Below are 20,019 nucleotides of genomic sequence, written 5' to 3' on the forward strand. Positions count from 1 at the left end.
CAAAAATCTAAACTGAAAAATAATCCTAAAAAAATATTTACATCTGCGCTTGCTTACCCTCCTTGATACGCAGGATGCATGTCCATGCTCAGGCAGCGCTGCTAGGTGATTGGCTGTCTGTTAACTCCACACATAGCGGCGGTTTGGAGAGCAGCCTCAAATTGAGTTTAGTATGGGCCACAACAGATACCACTGGGTGGCGCTAGCTCATATAGTGAGTTAGAAACCCAGATGCATCTATGTTGCGCAATCAATGGAGGGCAGCTGAACTTCTCTCTGCCTCTCCTTAATTGCGATTGCGCAACATGGATGTCATGATGGATTCATGGATCGCATCGTGGAAGGGGGGTGGGGGTACCTGGGGGGTGTGGTCAATCGGCCAAAAAGTTAATGCACAACAACACAACCTTTTTTTAAAAAAATTATTCATTATTAAAAACACTGCCTCCCCTGCCTCCTATCACTGCACGTCTCTGATAAGTCCAGGTGACAGGAATTATCACAGACATTAAACTACAAAAGGTCAATTGATTGTTTTACCTGGCTAAAAAAAAATATAACTGTTAAATAAATGCAAGATATAAATCAAATGAGTATTAATATTTTAAGAAAGCTAATTTAATACTTCGAAATTAATTATCCCCTTGTAATTAGAAGTCAAGTGGTCAGGTTGTAGGTCTGTTTAAAAAGGCTAACCAAGCCTCAGCAATTATAATCCAAAAATTATAATCCAAATAGTATCAGACCTTCATAGATGATAAGGACAATTACTAACTCCATATAGGATTTGATCAGATCCAAATACAGGAAAACTAGCCCCTCCCATTAGGGTAGCCCCTTTATATATTATGTCTGTATTCAAGGAGGAGTCATTAATTATAATTTATTAATCATTAATTAACATAGAATTAACTAGATGAAATATTGATGTTCTGACAGTAGATGGCTCATGCATATGGGGTAAAAAATTGTGAAAAATACCTATTTTATTTATGTTTACCCCAACATTCCTAGACTACAATTAAATTTATAAACTGCACTTGTTTACAAAAAAAAAGTGAGTAAACAAAGCAAAACGGAGATAAACAAATTTCAGTGTCATAAAAGCTTGGCCATAAGTAGCCTTAACAAGGGAACAACATGGAGCCTGTTTTGTCACAGAGAATTCATGACACAAATGTTTTCTTGTCAGTGTTTCAAATCTCTCTCCACCAATATTGCTGTGGTAGTTGGCCTAATCAGCAGGCCCGGTAGGAACCTAAGGCAAACCAGGGTGCAGTCATAGGCAACCCTCCTTCCTTTGACTGAGCCAAGCCAGTGCTCTTATCTATGTGCGTGATCAAAATCTATAAATGCTCACAGGTGTAATTTAGGATAACTAACAACATGGTTTTGTAAAGCAAAACTAAATAAAAAAACGATAAGTATATTTGTGGTGTTAAATTATCCAACATGTTAACAATAAGATAAGGCAATGAGTTAGTTTTATCCTTGGCAAGACTAATTGTAAAATGAGATTAGAATATTATTGCTCACAGGTGATTTTAACACTTAGGGGTAGATTCATCAAGCATCGGATGCTGCAATCTACCCCCCGTAGTTTCAGGTTCCCCTGAAACTGAAGTTAAGAAACAGCGGTCTTAAGACCGCTGCTCCTTAACTCGTCCGCCACATCTAAAGTGGTGGACAGCAATCATCCTGATCGGATATGATTGAGATGATTGACACCCCTTGCTAGCGGCTGATTGGCCGTGAATGATCAGGGGGCGGCATTGCACAAGCATTTCACGAGAAATGCTTGTGCAATGATAAATGTTGATAAATGATAAATGCGACAATGATAAATGTCCACCCCTTAAAGTGATTTATATTTATATTTAATAACTAATTATGGCATTCAGTATTATTCAAAGGATTGTATATATGTGGACCCAATGTTAAAGTGATAGTAAATCCTAGCATTTGTGAAACGCTAGGATTTACCAGTGGAACAAATAAGGGTCACTGAAAGTTCCTTTATTTGTCTGAAGCGTTCACCGTACTGAGCTCCTCAGACAGCCCACTATTTTGCTGTAAGGTGACGTTTTTCACCTCTTAGCCAATAGCCTTGTGGGCCAGCTGGCATTATGCCGGATAGCTAGCACGTTATTGGCTAAGATCACCTCACAGCAAAATACTGTTCTGCCCTGGGCTGCCTGAAGCGCTCCGTGTGACAAATGCTTCAGACAAATAAAGGAACTTTCAGCATTTAATTAAAAATTAAATTAAATATAAGTTTTAAGGGGTAGGTTTTGATACACAAATTGTCACACCGGCCCTGTTTATCAGCCACTGAAGATTAGTAGTAAGGACGTTTATGATATTAACATTGACTTAACCTTTTGTTCTGGCAAAAGATATTTTCAACATGTTCAAATACTTTTTTTTCATATGCATGATAGAAAATATTTATTTAAGTACATGATAACTATAAGTATTAAAGGGACAGTTAAGTCATGATTAAGATAAAGCATGCAATTTTAAATAACTCTAAAAACATGTACTTCTATTCTCATATTTGGCTAATTCTTTTGGTATCCTTTGTAGAAGAGTAGGCTCAGGATAAGCAATGCACTATTGGGAGTCAATGACAAGAGGCATATTTGTGCAGCCACCAATCACCAGCTACCATGCCGTAGTACACCTCTGCTCCTGAGCCTACCTAAGAATGCTCTTCAACAAAGGATACCAAAAGAACAATGCTAATTTAATAATAGCAGTAAGTTGAAAAGTTGAATAAAATTACATGTGCTATCCAACTCATAAAAGTTTAGTTTTGTCTTTACTGTCCCTTTAAAGGCTGTTTTTCAAATTAGAAAATGTATCTATAACATACCAAGGGGCCGATTTATCATGCCCTGTATACATGTTTCCGCGCGAGCCTTTAGGCTAGTCGGAAACAAGAGTTAAGAAGCAGCGGTCTAAAGACCGCTGCTCCTTAACTCGTTCTCCACCTTTGAGGCGGCGGACAGCAATCTGCCCTATTGGATACATTCGGGTTGATTGACACCGCCTGCTAGTGGCCGATTGGCCGCGAATGTGCAGGGGGCGGCATTTCACTAAAAATGCTTGTGTAATGATAAATGCCGACAGCATATGCTGTCGGCATATATCTATGTCCGCTCTAATTATAATAAATCGGCCCCCAAGAGACAACCTATGCAGACAAATGACAAATTTTAACTTGTTAATTGAATTTAAGGTATGACATAAGTACAATATGAGAATATCAACAGTCAAATATATATATCCCAGTTCTCCCTTATCTGCAAGATAAACTGTTCTCAGACTAGAAGATAATCACATTCCAATCCCTAATTACTCTAATCTTCACTATTGTAGAGGAATTAGTTAAAGGTTTGCAATATTTTTTCACTGCATTTGTAATTCTTTATTCTGTGGCTAAAAAAGGTCTATTTTTTGGTATTAAACACAAACAGTGCTAAACCAATGTCAAAGTGACATATCACCACCAATTCATTCCTTGTTTAAAGGGACAGTCTAATATAAACTTGTTTTCCCTTAATGTGTTTCCAATGACTTGTTATAGCAGCTACATTGTATAAAATGTATAAGAAATTGCTTCTTTAGGTGTGTTTTTGTATATGAAATAGCGGACTTTGAAACCACAACCCATTGAAATTGGTTGAATTTACAGGGAAATCAGATTTCCTTATTTTATCATTTTCTGCACAAACACACATGCTTATTTGTATTATGTCTGTCTGTATACCAGACCTTGCATTTTATTGTAAGAGTCTTTCCTTCACATACAGAACCCTGCATAGTGAGATAATCATTTCTCAACAAAAAAATTGAGTTTCTAAAATTATTTTAGGGACCTCGCTGCACTGACGAGACTTCTTAGATCATCTCAAATTGAAAATTAACATTTTATTACTTATATCTCTGACCAATGGGAGTGGAAATATTCTACTGGTTATATTTAGACAGCCTTATATATCCTGTAGTTAACATATAACTTTTCAGTATAGGTAGGGATACCACAGGCAAAATCAGCTATTTCAAATGCTGAAAAAAATAAAGGAGCTATTTGTAAACAATTGAATACACTCCAGCAGGTAAAATTGATAATTGGAAACAAATTAAAGGGGAGAAAATGTAGGCTAAACTGTCTCTTTGGGGCCTATTTATCAAAGCATCAACTATGTTGCATTTGCGGGCGTCAATACACTCGCCAAACATCGCGGCCGCAGATCTGAATACGATCTCCTTATTTTTAAAAAAAGCTGTCAAGTACGATGTGAAGAGCATCGGACTGGTATTAACTAACATTCATCAATGTTGCGGCTATTCAGGTTTTTCCTAACTTTATTTATATAATGTCATTACTGTCCACGAACAAGCACATTTCTCTTTAGCACATTATTGTACATACAGTAGTGTAAATGTATTCTTTTTCTGAGCAGGACTAATTGCGAATATAGCAACATATTTGGTGCAAAGTGGATAGTGAATTATTCTAATTCTATTTAATATTGTACATACATATTTGAGTATATATATATATATATATATATATATATGTGTGTGTGTGTGTTATGTCAGAATTCTTTTGCAAACATATTTACATGTCCCTAAGTTCCTTTTTTTGTTCTAAACAATGTTGTCTGTCATATCTCTGTGTTTATTTATACCACTATATTTATATATTGTAAATGTATTATTAGTCTGAGCAGGAATAATTGAGAATATAACATGTAATCAGAGTATCATATGTATTTATTTGCAATCAATGGATATTTTAAAGGGATAGGAAAGTAAAAATGTAAGTTGCACAAGTGGGAGCTAGCTGCTAATTGGTGCCTGCACACATTTTTCTCTTGTGATTGGCTAAATAGATGTGTTCAGCTAGCTGCCAGTAGTGCAATGTTGTTCCTTCAGCAAAGGATAACAAGAGAATGAAGCAAATATGACAATAGAAGTAAATTGGAAAGTTGTTTAAAATTGTATGTTCTATCCAAATCATGAATGAATATTTTGGGGTTTCCTGTCCCTTTAAGATCTGGGCCAGGTTTCTCTCTGCACCTGTCTAACCCCTCCTGATTGCAATCTTTTTTTAAAAAAAAAAACATCCCTTCACAGGTGTTATAAAATGGGCTGGCATATAAGATGACATTTCTTAATGAAAAAGAAATTCAAGAGAAGAAAGAAATACACTGAAAATAGCATGACAGTAATTTGATTTGTTAGTGATAGTTTATAATGTGTATTTGAATCAGATTAGCTGATGTTATAAATCATGTGATTATGCATATTCTAATCAAAAGTGGTGGAACAATTCACTAGTGTGTGGGTTATTTAGGAGTTTGCGTCATAATTGGTGTTAAGTGTTGTCAAATATGGCACGAAGTGGATAGTGGGACTTGCATTACATGGCTTAAACATGGTGCACATAGATGTTTACAACAAATAAAAAGGAACTTAGCTATATTATGTTGTGTATTTATTTAATTTTTATCTCTATATCTATTAATGCAACAAGTTTGGGGCAAAACCTTGCACCAAATATGTAGAAATAATATTGTCCCCTTGCTTTGTAATGAGAGACAAAGTTGTAGAATAATCTATAAGTAGTAATGTATTTTTAATTTTTATCCATATATCTACTAGTGCACCAAATATGGAGCAATAATATTGTTTGATTTAGAAAGGGTATACAATTGTAATAAAGTTTCTAATTTACTTTTATTATGTAATATACTTAATTCTCTTGCAGTATCGAACATAAGCTTTCTGTGTTTTCCGACTCCCATTGAGTTCTATGGAATCTGCGACCTGAAGGGTGGCGGATTGAAAACAAGGTACGCTGAGTTGGAAAAGACGCGAGCATAACTGTAGAATTTTTGATAACTTTGTGAGAGCTTCAAATAGTGTCAAATAGGAGGGCGAATGAACACGATTCTGCTCGAATTCCGCGGAATCAATTTGGATTTAGATCGCGGGATCGTATGTTACGTCACAAATTTCAACATTTGCCGATGTTGACGCTTTTATAACTACGGCGGATCAATCTCGCGACAATTACGACGCGGAATTCCAGCGTATTTTCAGTTAACGCTTTGATAAATATCCCCCTTTAACCCTATGTAAAGCCAAATTCACAGCCTGACTTTGTATAGTTGAAGATATGAGCCCCCCTTTGGAAGCATGTAGTGGACAATAAGATAAGAAAGTGTAGTTATTGACTATTTACAGACTACTGTTGACAGGTACTTATAAGACATACATAAAACCATGCAACACATTCAAGAAACATACACCAATACAACACTACATTTTACTTTAGGTAAAAAACAACATTTTAATTAAAACAGTGTGACTGTCTGGTGGGTGTGGTGTGACGGCAAGGAATGGAAAAGTTTGACTATGGGGGAGATTTATTAAAGGGCCATAATACCCAAATGTTTAAACACTTGAAAGTGATGCAGTATAGCTGTAAAAAGCTGACTAGAAAATATCACCTGTAAAAGAGTTCATGACCTCAGCACTGCTGATGCTAATTGGCTGCTGTTCATTTCTTCATTTTTTATTTTTTTTTACCTGCAGCTGGGAGCAGATGAAGTATAACTTTTTACACAGAACTTACTATGCTGAGCTGAGGAGATTGTGAGGTAAAATATCTTCCTTTTTTACATAGAGATGCTCAGGTAATATTTTCCTGTCAGCTTTTTACAGTTATACTGCATCAGTTACAAGTGATTTAGCATATGAGTATTATGTCCCTTTAAGCTCCATTTGCCGACTTTGAGGCTTTGCGGAACTTGCAACCACAAATATTACAAGCCGAAACTGCTTCTTTACTTTCTCCGCCACCTTTATAGGTGGCAAGATAAATCCCCCCGACACTTGATTGTTTTTTCTTTTTTATTGTGCAAATGACAGGGAAATGATATTGCTCAAGATGTTACATTTTGCCATACGATTCAATGCCATGCAAGTGGAAGTTGCAGGCAGACAGGTTCTCTATTTAATAACTTGTCTGCCTGCAATCTTGATGCATTTTCCCCATGACACTAAATGAGTGTGGATGAGTGAGTGGGATAATGAGAGACTAGAGGAGGGAGAGGGAGATCATTTGGAAGAGAGAGCTAAAAGAGAGAGGGCAGACATAATGAACACATTAGTGCATCATGAGAGGAAAGAGTTTAGATGCGTTAGGAGTGCTGACGCTGTAGGATGTAATAAGGAGGTGAGTAGAACAACAGAGGAAGCCGCTGACCAGGGTTTCAAGGCTGGAAAAAGACCATTGGCATAGATCTCCTTTGTTATGGTCAGTGAAAAGTCAAATGGTAATCTAAGTAAGCACTGTGTATCATGGTCGGGGAACCTGCAGAATATGTAAGTATTCATGATGTGGTCCAACAGCTCTTGGGAAGTGAAAAAGCACAATAAAATTACAGCAAAATACAGCAAAGGAAATAAATTAACTTAATAGCATTATTTTTTTTATTAAGCTCATTTAGACATTTTGGGCAAGATTACAAGCAGAGCGTAAGCAATAGCGCAAGGGTGTGTAATGTTGAGCTCGGTCCTGCCCTAAGAATAACACATAGGGGCATATTTATCAAGTTCCATATGGAGCTTGATGCCTCATGTTTCCGGCGAGCCTTGAGGCTCACCGGAAACAGAAGTTATGAAGCAACGGTCTAAAGACTGCTGCTCCATAACCTGTCCGCCTGCTCTGAAGCGGCGGACAAAAATTATTTATTATGGTGCGAGCGGACATGATCTGATATAGTGGATCATGTCCGCTGCACATAGATAAATGCTGACAGCATACACTGTTGGCATTTATCATTGCACCAATAGTTCTTGTGAACTGCTGGTGCAATGCCGCCCCTGCAGATTTGTGGCCGCTAGCAGGGGGTGTCAATCAACCCAATCGTATTCGATCGGGTTGATTGACACCCCCTGCTAGCAGCCACAAATCTGCATAATAAATAGGCCCCATAATCTGGAATTACAAGCGAATGGCTAAACATTTTAATAAGAGCATCTTAATTTTTAGTGTGCCCTATACTTTAATAAATATGGCAGGGAGCACTATTAGCGTGCTCATTATGTTTTACCTTAAGTAAAATGTAGTGTTGTATTGGTGTATATTTCTTGAATGTAACATGTGTTGCTTGGTGTTTAAGGGTTGTGTTCATATTGTGTACACAAGTGATGTGCTTGAGCGCAATCTAAAATAACACTGTAAAATGTATCACTTTGAGACCTTATGTAACCCATTATCATTAATAGTATAGAAAAGAACGACATGCATTCATCCACTACTTGCGCACTCTCAACTTATTGCTTGAGCAATATCAGACATTCATTTGACTGCTCTCCCTCATAGAAGTCTATTATCTGAGGGATTTAATGCAACCACACTATTACAATGTGCAGATGTTAACCTCTATTAATCTATTGCTCAAGCAATAAAAAATAATTCTTGTAATAAGCGTAAAGATAGAAGCGCTATTGATTGTGTTCGAGCGATGTTAATGTAGAATAACTTCTAATCTTGGGGTTAGATTTATCAAAGCTTCAACTGATAATACGCTGCAATCCCGCATCAAATTTGACGCGAGATTGATCCGCCGTAGTTAACAAAGCCTCAGGATCGTCAAATGTTGAAATGTGTGATGTAATATACGCTCCCGCGATCTCAATACGACGCAGATCGATGCTTGTCTTATTCAAGCGGAATACTGTGTTATTTGAGCGGAATTCTGATCATTCGCCCTCCTAATCGACTCTTTTTGAACCTCTTACTAAATTATCAAAAATTCAACAGTTACGCTCGTGTTTATTCCGACTTAGCATACCTATCATCCAAACCGCCACCTCCGAGGCTGCGAATGCCATAGATATCAATGTGTCTGAAAAATCTGAAAGGTTTGTGATACTTTTTAGACGCTGAGACAAATATAACCAATACAAAGTTTTTAAATAGCATTGTCTTTCTAAGTCATGTCTGCTCAATTCACTCTGCAAATATTATAAATATTCAACAAAGGATAGCAAGAGACTGAAAACGATTGCATACAAAATATATGAAAATGCATTAAAAATGACATTCTCCTTCCCACAAAGGATAGCAAGAGACTGAAAACTATTGTATACAAAACACATGAAAACGTATTTAAAATAGCATTCTCCTTCCCACAAAGGATAGCAAGAGACTGAAAACTATTGCATACAAAATACATGAAAATGTCTTTAAAATGGCATTCTCCTTCCCACAAAGGATAGCAAGAGAATGAAAACTATTGCATACTAATTACATTTAAATATGTTCAAAATTGCATTATCTTTCTAAGTCATGTTTGGCAATGTTAATACACCACATTGTTCTTTAATATGGTAGTCTGAAAACACCATAATCATTGATCTTTTAAGCCTCCACGATGCTGCCATCTAAAAACAGAAAACCAGAGTAATGATTTTATCTATAGCTAAATACTCATTTGTTGTGCATAAGTAATTTAGTTAATTGCACAATTAATATCAAGCATACACCTTTATTTATAATACAAAAAAGAAAATGGTCCCAATCCACTAAAATAATTTTTCCTTTATTAAGCACATTGACGGTAAAAACAAGCTTTCCACAATTAGGATTCAGAGACACACACAGATCCTTGGGAGCTATAGAGAGGTTCTGTCTTACGCGTTTCGGCAGATCATGACCGCCTTAATCATAGACCATACCGGAACCTCTCTTACCTGGGACTTAACACCTGTTACAGGTTTACTCCCATGACTTCTTCTCCAATCATTATTTAGTGGGGGTGGCTTTAGCCATGGTAGTTACCCCATACACGTAGATATAGATATTTACTTATAGACAAGGGCTGTTCGATACATATAGTTACAACAAGTATTTAAACAAGTGGTACAATGTATACTAGTATGTGTTTAGACATCAAGGGCTTATCGAATACATATAGTTGCAACAAGTACTTTAGAGAGTTGTATACAGTGTGCTGGTATACATTTAGACATAGGGTTTTAGATTACGTTCCTTATGTCTATATGTGGGACACTTATATTGAGAATAAAAATGAAAAAATATATACATATATACAGATGTGCAACATGTATACCTCTTAGGTAGATTTCACAACATTTTAAAATATGGGCAGAAAAGGCCAGAGTATCAGATTTTAGACCTGTGTTCGGTGTTATAATTTTCATAATTTTTTATGTCATGTTCGGAATTAAATCCTTCTGGAACTAAGGTTTTAAAGACAAAGATCCAATAGGCCTCCTGTTTTTTTAGGACATTGAGCCTATCACCCCCTCTAAGGGGTCTGCATATATGTTCTATAGCGGACCAACTAAAGGTTTTTAGATTCTGATCATGCTCCTCAATAAAATGGGCTGCTAAAGCAGAGCATGAGACATCGTTCTCAATATAAGAGATGTGTTCTCGAATACGAGTCCTTACATCCCTTGTTGTCATTCCAATGTACTGTTTTTTGTGCTCTGTGCATTCTACCACGTATATAACATGATCAGTAGAGCATTTGATGCAGCCTTTTATGTTATATTCAATTCCAGTTGTGTACGATTTGCATGTTTTTGTCACTTTAATGTACCCACATGCTCTGCATCTTTTACTTCCTCATTTAAATGTGCCATTCATTTGTAGCCATGCACTCCCTGTATTCTTTTCCTTACTTTTTAGCTCTCTGGGTGACAGAATGTTGGCCATAGATCTACCCTTTTTCTACACAAATCTACACCCCTTTTCAATTTCAGGTTTCAGAACATTATCTCCATATATTAGGGGTAGATATTTCTTAATGATATTACAGATCTTGGTGTATTGATTCGAATATTGTGTAATAAATATTGGTCTTTTAGCCTCTCTGTCATTTTTGTGTTTTACCTGAAGTAGATCTTTTCTTTCCATTCGATTGACCTTTTCACCAATGCTAGCTATCTGATTATAATTATAACCTCTAGCCACCATCCTTTCTGTTAATTCAGATTTTGCCCGGTCATACCCTTTTTTCTGTGAACCGTTTCTTTTAGTGCGAATCATTTGGCCTTTTATTATTCCTTTTATGACGTGTTTGGGGTGATTGCTTTTAGCGTGTAATAACGCATTCCCTGCTATTGGTTTTCTATACAGGTCTGTTATCACTCTTCTGTTTTGTCTATCTGCAACCAGTACCAAGTCAAGATAGTTAATTTTATCTCTGTTCCAGTCAGAGGTAAATTTCATTCCCATTTTGTTGCTGTTAAGGTATGTGAGGAACATGTTTTTCCCTATTTCATCTCCATCCCACACAAATAAAAGGTCATCTATAAACCTCTTATAGAGGACTATAGAGCCTTTGTAAGGGTTATGATCATTAGTGATTAGATTCAGCTCAAGCCATCCCATGAAGAGATTTGCATATGAGGGCGCAAACCGCGCCCCCATTGCAGTCCCTTGTTTTTGCAGGAAAAACTCCCCCTCAAACATAAAATAATTACGTTCAAGGAGGAACTCAATTATTTCAAGGATGTAGTTCTTAAAGTAGGGGTCAAATGTAGTAACTAAATCCAAAAAGTATTCTACCGCTTTTAGACCCAAACTGTGGGGGATCATAGAATACAAAGATACAACATCTACTGACAGCCAGCTGAATGTATCTTTCCATTCAAATTTATCAAAGATGTTTAAAACATGCTTCGTGTCTTTAAGATGACTCTCTAAGTTCAGGACTAGAGGTTGTAGGATTTCATCAACCCAATTAGACAAAGGCTCTAGCACAGATTCAAGGCCAGATATGATAGGTCTCCGTTTTATATCTGATACGCCTTTATGCGTCTTTGGGAGGTGGTAGAAAATGGGTATTCTTGGATTCTCAACATATAACGGGTCAAAAGTAGCTCTATCCATATACCCATTCTCTAAACCATCATCCAACAAAGATAAAAGCTTCTGTTGGATCCTCTGAGTTGGATTTCTATTCAGTTTGGTATACACTTCATTATCGTTCAGCTGTCTATAAGACTCACAAATATACCATTCCCTGTCACACACAACTATACTGTTGCCTTTATCAGATAGTTTAATCATGATCTGGTCATTTTCTTCTAGTTTTTTCACTGCTTCCTTCTCTTTTTTGGTTAAATTGGGTTTGGATCTCACCTCTTTTTCTGATTCTTTTAGGACCATTAAGTCTTCTTACACTCTTTTGTGAAAGAGCTCCAGCTGGCTTCCTCTAACCCTAGTGGGATAGAAATTGGATTTTTTCTTCTTAGTATTATGTCCCTTCTGTTTATCTCCTTCAGACTGTTCTGATGTGATTAAAGCAGAACAACTATCAGTCTCTGCTGTTTTAAAATATTTTTTGATAGTTAGCTGTCTAATAAATTTGTTCACATCTAGAACAGTCTGAAAGAGGTTGAAGTCACTACTTGGACAGAAACCTAGGCCATAGTTAAGTACTCTTATTTCAGAGTCACTCAGGGGGTATGAAGATATGTTAAGAACTGCTCCCTGTAGGGCTATTTCTCCTTCTGATTTATTTGTCTCAGTTGGTACCTGTTTTTTGGCTTTTCGCTCTTTTCCATACCTCCCCCTTTGTTTACATCCCCTGCTAGCTGAAAAACCTGTTTCTCAGGCTCATTGCTTTTAGTATTAGTACTTAGCATTTTAGGCCTGGCTCCTAGATCTCTCTCTTTTACACTTTGTTTCTTGGAAGTCTCTAGGCTTTGGGCAGTTTCTGACTGTGAGTAGCCGTCAGAAGTTATAAAATCTGTATCAGCAGCTAAATTTTTTTTCTCCTGTTCTCCCTCTATTACCTCGCCTTGTACCTCTTTGCCAGAGATATACCCTATTGCTGGCATAGTCCTTGCTGTCTCTGAGAAATTTAGAATGTTTTATATTTACTACTAATTTTCTTGCTTCTTCGATTGCCTCTTGGAGCATAGCATCATAGGTAGCATATTCTGAAACCTCCTTAAATTTGTTCATTTCTACTTGTATTTTTACAATTTCCTCTTTGAGATTTGCAATTTGGTCCATTTTATATTTAATGAGCAGTCCCATTAGTCATATTGCACACTCAGTCAGTATACTGTTCCACTCTGCGATGAACTCTTGATTTTCCACTTCAAAAGCTGGAAATTTCCTCAGTCTCAGACCTCTTGGCACCATTCCTCTTTTTATGTACTTATCAAATAAACAATTGTCTAGTCGTAGTCTCTGTTCCTTAGTTTTCAGTCTTTCCATAGTTTGAAACAAATCAGTCAGTTTAACATTCTCTGTGTCGTTGTTAAAGAGTTCCTCCAAGTCTAAATGATCTATATCCCATTCATCTGTTGTTTTTAATGAGTAGAAGTTTGTGTGTGTCTCCATTGCTGTGTATTATGACCCTCAGTCTAAACAGTCAATATCTCTTTAAATATTCTTCTGGCGGCAATATATGGGGAACAATGTCTCCCTTGATTTGTTGTATTCTTAAGTCTTATATTTTATAAGGGTAATAGGACCTTACAGAGAGGTAATATAATACATAAGAAAAGAGGATTGTTACCACTTACTAATAATAGAGACGACAGTGTGCAGTTTTAAACATCAGCACTATGTGCACATCCAATCAACCCTCGCAGCTTCAGTGATCACAGCGGAATTATATACAGATTAAAACTTTAAAGCAAGTAGTTCACTCACCCCGCTCCTTATGCGGTTGTCTCTACTCGCCCTTCTATTTAGATGCGAGTGTCCACCAAGGGATATCCAGGTCTTACCTGGTGTTGAACTTAATCCTTCACTTTCTTTCACCTCCACTTCTGTGGATGCTGCTCTTCTGGGTAAACTCACGGCTGTTCCACACTGCACACTATCCAAAAAGCCATTCTTGTGTGGCGTGGGATCCTATAGCAAACTCCTCCCTGTTTGCAATTTAAATCACAATACAAAAAACAAGGGACCCCATTGCAGTCCCTTGTTTTTGCAGGAAAAACTCCCCCTCGAACATAAAATAATTATAAGTAAATATCTATATTACGTGTATGGAGTAACTACCATGGCTAAAGCCACCCCCACTAAATAATGATTGGAGAAGAAATCATGGGAGTAAACCTGTAACAGGTGTTAAGTCCCAGGTAAGAGAGGTTCCGGTATGGTCTATGATTAAGGCGGTCATGATCTGCCGAAACGCGTAAGACCGAACCTCTCCCAAGGATCTGTGTGTGTCTCTGAATCCTAATTGTGGAAAGCTTGTTTTTACCGTCAATGTGCTTAATAAAGGAAAATTTCTTTTAGTGGATTGGGACCGTTCTCTTTTTTGTATCGTGATTTAAATTGCAAACAGGGAGGAGTTTGCAATAGGATCCCATGCCACATGAGAGCGGCTTTTTGGATAGTGTACAGTGTGGAACAGCCGTGAATTTACCCGGAAGAGCAGCATCCGCAGAAGTGGAGGTGAAAGAAAGCGAAGGATTAAGTTCAACACCAGGTAAGACCTGGATATCCCTTGGTGGACACTCGCATCTAAATAGAAGGGCGAGTAGAGGCAACCGCATAAGGAGCTTATGTATATAATTCTGCTGTGATCACTGAAGCTGCGAGGGTTGATTGGCTGTGCACATAGTGTTGATGTTTAAAACTGCACACTGTCGTCTCTATTATTTGTAAGTGGTAACTTGGACTTTACTATAAATCCTCTTTTCTTATGACCTTTATTTACAGCTGGTGAACTCACCTGGAAGGTGCTTCCATACATATTACCTTCTAAATAACAACCAACTTTGTGCTCATATAATGACGCATTCATGAAAAAAAAAATGAAAACCTGTCATGCTATGTACTGTGTCTCGCAGAAGTAATTCAGTTAATGTCATCAATCATATATCAAGCGTCCACAGCTGATTTTCAGCTGGTTAACTTGTCATGTGGGAGGTGCTTATATACATGTTCATCTGGTGAACTTGTCATCTGGGAGGTGCTTCCATATATTTTACCTTTTTAAAAACCACTTTGTGCTCGTATAATGACTCAAAAATACAGAAAACATGTAATTAATTTGTCTGTTATGTAATGTCTGGCACATAAGATATTCAATCAATTACTGCAATCATTTACAGCTGGAGAACTTGGCATTCTAAAAAGGTGTTTCAATCGACACACTTCATTTTATTATTCTTTTGCAATGGAGATCATTAACGTGATACAGTTTGTCATCATATTACGGAGATACAGAGCAAGACGTGATGATAGCTGTGGATCCTCAAAGAAGACTCTAGCGGGTGCCGAGGGTTTTCCTGCATAGGGTTGGTCTCCATGCCCTCAGTGATCGAGAGGTGATCTGTCGATTTTGACTCAATAGGGCTTCTATTGAGAGGCTCTATGTCAAAATCAAGGACTCTCTCGAACCACTAACTGCAATAACTAGGGCAATCCCTGGGATTGTAAAGTTACTATTGGTCCTCTATTTTTTGGCATCTGGATCGTTCCAGGCTGTGACAAGTCTAGGCGTAGGTATGAGCGAGGCAACCTTCTCCTGTCATCTGAAGGTTATCCTGAATGCCTTGGACCAATACCTAGTCTATCATGTCCACTTCCTAAAAACACCGGAGGAGTGGCATGATGTCAAGCTCCAGTTCTATAATCTAGCTGGGTTGCCAAGAGTATTGGGGGACATAGATTGCACTCATGTATAGGTGCAGCCTCCCAGGGAAAGAGAGGAGCCATACCGGGACAGGAAGCAAAACCACTCGCTGAATATCCAAGTCATCTGTGACGCCAGGTTAAGAATTATGAGAGTCTGCTCTGGATTGCCTGATTCTAGCCACGATTCCTTCGTCCTCCGGAATTCCGCCATCTACGATCGTTTCCAGGAGGGACAAATGACAGAGGGAATCCTAATAGATAAATATCTCTTAAAAATTTCCACATATGTATATTGTAGATTTTATTCATTCAGATTGCTAATATCAATGCTCTATTTCTTTTACGCAGGTGATTCTGGATATTCTTGTCTTCCAAGGCTGTTCACACCCCATCAACAACCCCAACAGAGTGGAAGAGGTGCGCTACAATGGGGCACACATCGCTACCAGATTGGTGATTAAGCGCACCTTTGGCCTATTGAAGAGCTGTTTCCGATGCTTGGACATCTCCGGCGGGGTTCTTCAGTACGCCCCTTCCAAAGTCTCTTTTATTTTCCTTATCTGCTGTATGTTACACAACATTGCCATTAACATGCCTCTGGAGAGCTTCGATGTTCCCAAGTATGACAATCATTAAGCACCATTAGAACAAAATGATGCAAGGTGAGTCCAAGCTCGAGCAGCCTATATTCAGGCATTTTTTTAGCCAATAATGTTGTCAGGATTGACAGTGTAACATACAGTAGTTTTATTTTTGTGATATTATTTTAAACTATTGTATTTTTTTCCAAACGATGTGAATTTTGGATATTTTGCAATGAAACGCCTAGATTCCGAGTTTTGCGGTAACAGGGGTGCGGTGCTAACGAGCAGTTCTGCTCACCACTCACCTACAGACAGTGCTGGTATTAAGGGTTTTTACAAACCCGGCGTTAGCCGCAGAAAAGTGAGCGGAGAGCAAAATTTAGCTCCACATCTCACCTCAATACCAGGCTGGTTACGGTAGCGGTGAGCTGGTAAAACGTGCTCGTGCACGATTTCCCCATAGGAATCAATGGGGGAGAGCCGACTGAAAAAAAACCTAACACCTGCAAAAAAGCAGCGTTCAGCTCCTAACGCAGCCCCATTGATTCCTATGGGGAAATAAAATGTATGTCTACACCTAACACCCTAACATGAACCCTGAGTCTAAACACCCCTAATCTTACACTTATTAACCCCTAATCTGCTGCCCCCGACATCGCCAACACCTGCATTATATTATTAACCCCTAATCTGCTGCTCCGGACACCACCGCCACCTACATTATACTTATGAACCCCTAATCTGATGCCCCCAACATCGCCGACACCTACATTATATTTATTAACCCCTAATCTGCCGCCCCCAATGTCGCTGCAACCTACCTACATTAACCCCTAATCTGCTGCCCCCAATGTCGCCGCCACTATAATAAAGTTATTAACCCCTAAACCTAAGTCTAACCCTAACCCTAACACCCCCTAACTTAAATATAATTAAAATAAATCTAAATAAAATAACTACAATTAACTAAATTATTCCTATTTAAAACTAAATACTTACCTATAAAATAAACCCTAAGTTAGCTACAATATAACTAATAGTTACATTGTAGCTAGCTTAGGATTTATTTTTATTTTACAGGCAACTTTGTATTTATTTTAACTAGGTACAATAGTTATTAAATAGTTATTAACTTTTTAATAGCTACCTAGTTAAAATAAAGACAAATTTACCTGTAAAATAAAATCTAACCTGTTACAATTACACCTAATACTACACTACAATTAAATTAATTCCCTAAATTAACTACAATTAAATACAATTAAATACAATTATCTAAAGTACGAAACCCCCCCCCCACTAAATTACAGAGAATAATAAAATTATTACAAGTTTTTAAAACTAATTACACCTACTCTAATCCCCCTAATAAAATAAAAAAGCCCCCCAAAATAATAAAAAGCCCTACCCTATACTAAATTACAAATAGCCCCAAAGTAATCAGCTCTTTTACCTGTAAAAAAATTACAATACACCCCAACATTAAAACCCACCACCCACACACCCAACCCTACTCTAAAACCCACCCAATCCTCCCTTAATAAAACCTAACACTAACCCCTTGAAGATCACCCTACCTTGAGAAGTCTTCACCCAACCGGGCCCGAAATCCTCAACGAAGCCAGGCGAAGTGGTCCTCCAGATGGGCAGAAGTCTTCATCCAAGCCGGGAAGAAGAGGTCCTCCAGACGGGCAGAAGTCTTCATCCAAGCCGGGAAGAAGAGGTCCTCCAGATGGGCAGAAGTGTTCATCCAAACGGCATCTTCTATCTTCATCCATCCGGCACGGAGCGGGTCCATCTTCAAGACATCCGAAGTGGAGCATCCTCTTCCTTCTTAATCCGACGACTGAATGAAGGTTACTTTAAATGACGTCATCCAATAGTCATTTAGAGATCCTCAGGTGTGCCACGGCAGACTGACAACAGTGTGACATATTTTTTAAACTTTGCTTGTTTTTTACTCCCAGTGCAGGGGTGTCCCTCTTTCAAATTTTGAAATATTGGGAGGTATGTGACAGGCTCATCAGGCAGACATCATTTACAACCATGACATATTGACATTTATTCACAGACAATCATTATGATTGTTTGTGAATGAATGCCAATATGTCCGACGACTGAATGAAGGTTCCTTTAAATGACGTCATCCAAGATGGCGTCCCTTCAATTCCGATTGGCTGATAGAATTCTATCAGCCAATCAGAATTAAAGTAGAAAAAATCCTATTGGCTAATGCAATCAGCCAATAGGATTGAACTTCAATCCTATTGGCTGATTAGAACAACATTTTATTTCACGAATTAGATAGAACATACATTTTTAACAAACTTTCCAATTTCATTACATTATCAAATTTGCGTTGTTGTCTTCTTATCTTTTGCAGAAGGATCAGCACCACTGCACTACTGTCAGCAAGATGAACACATCTAGTCAGCCAATCATAATAGAGAAATGTGTGTAGGCAACAATCAGCAGCAGCTCCCACTAGTGTAGGATATGAGTATATTCATTTTCAAAAAGGGATAGCAAAAGAAGAAAGCACATTTGAAAAGATAAGTGATTTTAAAAGTGTCTTCAAATTCCATGCTCTGTCAGAATCATGCTAGGTTAATTTGAAATTTCATATCCCTTTAACTGGGGGGTTTTAGGGTTAGGGTTAGACTTAGGTTTAGGGGTTAATACATTTAGTATAGTGGCAGCGACATTGGGGGCGGCAGATTAGGGGTTAATAAATGTAGGTAGGTGGCGGTGATGTTAGGGACGGCAGATTAGGGGTTAATAATATTTAACTAATGTTTGTGAGGTGGGAGTGCGGCGGTTTAGGGGTTAATATGTTTATTATAGTGGCGGCGACGTTGGGGGCGGCAGATTAAGGGTTAATAAGTGTAGGTAGGTGGCGGCGACATTGGGGGCGGGAGATTGGGGGTTAATAAATATAATGTATGTGGCGGCGATGTTGGGGGCAGCAGATTAGGGGTTCATAAATATAATGTAGGTGGTGGCGGTGTCCGGAGCGGAAGATTAGGGGTTAAAAATGTTATTATAGTGTTTGCGATGCGGGAGGGCCTCGGTTTAGGGGTTAATAGGTAGTGTATGGGTGTTAGTGTACTTTTTAGCAAGACTCGTAATACCAGTGGGCGTAAAAAAGCAGCGGTAGGACCTCTTAACGCTGCTTTTTTTACTTTAACGCACAACTCGTAATCTAGCCGATAGATTTTTATTTGAGCTTCATCTCTGACAGCTGAAAGTGATGAATCAGTGGCCCCCGATCCTGCCCCAGCCATGTCGCCAGCGATGGCAGATCTGGAGGTGGCAAAATGTAAGAAATTATCATATTATGCGTTAACACTTCTATCTTAATAATGAATTGGTACAACATATCTTTTTTTTTTATTATATAGATGAAGATCGGGGGACACAAACAGAGCCGATTATGCCACACTTATTTTCCCGACTGGCTGAGAGCCTGCAAAATGTTGTTGCCAACATTAATGATATTCAGGAGGCACTGCCGGGCTTTTTTTATTTGTTTTATTTGGTTTTATACCTTTTTGTTGAAAGTTTTAAAATCATTATGAAAAAAGTTTTTGCTATTAATTTTTTTTTAATATAAATGATTGTGTCGCAGTATTCCTTTAAGTTTTCTCTTGAAGGGACATGAAAAACAATATACAGTATATGTTGAATTGGTTGATATATATATATGATTGTTCTTCATTCTTTTGATATCCTTTGATGAAGAGCATATGTAAATAAACTATGTAGCTG

This window comes from Bombina bombina, chromosome 5, assembly GCF_027579735.1.
Source record: "Bombina bombina isolate aBomBom1 chromosome 5, aBomBom1.pri, whole genome shotgun sequence".
In the NCBI taxonomy this organism is placed as follows: Eukaryota; Metazoa; Chordata; class Amphibia; order Anura; family Bombinatoridae; genus Bombina; species Bombina bombina.